Consider the following 2,510-nt stretch of genomic DNA (forward strand, 5'->3'; position numbering starts at 1 on the left):
TTTTTTGAGACAAAGTCTCACTCTTCTCTTCTCTCCCAGATCGTAATGGCGCGATCTCGGCTCACTGCAACCTCAGCCTCCCAGGTTCAAGGGATTCTCCTGCCTCAACTAGGATTACAGGAGCCTGCCACCACACCTGGCAAATTTTGTATTTTTAGTAGCAATGGGGTTTCACCATATTGGCCAAGCTAGTCTCAAACTCCTGACCTCAGGCGATCCGCCTGCCTCGGCCTCCCAAAGTGCTGGGATTACAGCTGTGAGTCGCCGCGCCCGGCCTAAAAAGTCTTAATCTTTTATTTTATTATCTGATTTTCATTTTATAATAAAGTTAACCAATACAGAAAAAAAAAAAAAACACTAAAAGTGCCTGCTGTCATGGATGAGCTTAGGTGAGTGTTTTACAAAGTAATCTGAAGACAAATGATGATAATGATAGAGGTTCAACTGCGAAGACTCAAAGCCTTAGTATTCCGAAGACATAAATGATAGTATAGAAGTTCAACCACAAAGACTCTAAGCTTTAGTATTCTTATTTTAAAAATGGAAAAACAGCCCTATCTTAAAGCACTGGTGTGAAGAGTAAACAAAATAATACAGGCATACAAAAGCACTCTGTAGTCTGCAAATCACTCACTATATTCTACGATGCATCACTCTCATTAAATACAGAAAGTATAGGTTTGGTAAATCACACAGAACACTGTCAACACAACTGCAAAAGACAGCCTATAACCAACGGAAACTAGGTATAACGTGTAAAAAATTACTTCCCAAGCATATTTTTATCAGCCTTTAAAGCTAGTGTTGGAGGAAATTAACTCAGAATTTAACACCCATTTCCAGGGACTTTATGTCAGGAGCCAAATGCAGACTGCGGCAAATAGAAACATCGCTTCTTCCTTCCCCCTAGCCATGCATGCAGGCAGTAAGCAGTAGCAAATGCCAGCTCAAACACCACCCTCGAGGAGGCCATCCTTGATCTCTTCAGTCAAACTGATCAAGCCATCCCCAATACATAATCTCCCAGCACATTTGCTATTTCACTGGCATTTCATTCTGACTGCTATCAAGAATTATCAGTTGCTTCCGATGCTGACTTACTTCTACTTTTTGAACCCAGTAAATTCACACAGAGCTTGAATCACCCCAGGCAGATCGTACTGGCCGGCACTCAAATGCTTGCTCTAGAAGTTTGTATTTCTCAAATCTAAGTCTACGGCTGTAGTTTCAGTCTGCGCTGGCGGGTAAACACACACCCAGACACACTACAGACGTAAAAATAATTCAGGGTGGGAAAAAATTGGTGGTTGTATCTTTCCCCTTCTTGATCTATTCGGTAAAGAAATGCTCTTTAAAACACCGAAAGTGAGGCGCAAATGGAAATTAAAGAAGAGAGGGATGCATTAGAATATTCAAAGCTCCGTTTCTAAGTCAGAACCACTTTCCCTACCTTGTTTCACAAACACAGGAGGCACCTCTTGCATCACAAAGAGAGTATTCTATCTCCTGACTGACCCATTCTTGGAGTTAAAGGCCACACCTCTTATTCTAATACCCTCCACTGGCACTTACTATTTACTTTTCAAATTAGGAATTCGGAGCAAAGGTCATCCTCAAGGCCAGGGTAAGAAAAGGCAAAAGGTCTTAGAAATGGAAAAGACTCAATACACAGCACCGTAGGCCCCAGAAGATGAACACTAGTTACACAGAAGACTAAGGAACCCGAGGTGAGGCTCCCAGGAAATGTGTTTTAATAGGTTTCACTACACGCCACACGAGCCTGCACAGGGAAGTTAAACATCGCTGCGATGTGTTTCTGATGGGGCCTCTTGCGAGGCCGGTGTGAGGCCGCGGGCGGTGGCAGGGCAGTCTCGCCGTCCTCCTGGCAGACCACGGGTCGCTGTCACCCTCCTCCGAAAGGCGCCCAGATGAAACCATTAATCACGGTGCGCTGCCCCAGTCTCCCAGGACGCGGCCTCCCATCAAGAACGCGGGTGAGCGTTTTCTCCCATCTCGGCGCCTCACGCCCCTTCCCCGCCCCCCGCACGAGACCGCCCTCGGCCCGGCAAGCGACTTCATATCCAACCCCGTTTTGTAGCTGTGCCCACAATCACCCATTACCTTCCCCAAGCAAATGTGGCACGTGATGGGCAGAGTGAGCGACAATGTAACATTCTGCACGGTCTGAGCCATGGCAGCGTTCAGAATCCCGCCAACACGGAAGTCCCGCCGACCTACCGCGACTCCTCGCCAAGACTGGGCACGCGCGGACCGGCTACGGCGGCCCGATAGGGCCATAACCCGCCTGGGAGAGAAAACGAAAACGCACTTTCGAAATGTGCGATCTCCAAGGCATTTTCCTTTCATTAAAAAAAAAATAAATAAATAAAATAAAACAAAATCACTGGTTAGGGAACTGCAAGATACCTACGAATGTGTAGGAAGGTAGTTTACTACAAGTCTCGAGGATCTTGGAAAATCTAAAGGAAAGCGTAATAGTGGAGAGAAGA

General features: G+C 46.0%; 1 protein-coding gene across 1 annotated transcript in view; it reads right to left on the reverse strand.

Moving 5' to 3' along the window:
• OBI1 (ORC ubiquitin ligase 1) overlaps positions 1 to 2,292 on the reverse strand; it is a 47,605-nt gene extending 45,313 nt beyond the window's left edge. Inside the window, 1 exon segment of the mRNA XM_017871222.1 lies at positions 2,122 to 2,292. The gene's annotated coding sequence lies outside the window, so the exon portion shown is untranslated.
• Between the last annotated feature and the right edge of the window lie 218 nt (positions 2,293 to 2,510).

The sequence above is a fragment of the Rhinopithecus bieti genome, unplaced genomic scaffold, assembly GCF_001698545.2.
Source record: "Rhinopithecus bieti isolate Rb0 unplaced genomic scaffold, ASM169854v2 scaffold_4981, whole genome shotgun sequence".
Lineage (NCBI taxonomy): Eukaryota > Metazoa > Chordata > Mammalia > Primates > Cercopithecidae > Rhinopithecus > Rhinopithecus bieti.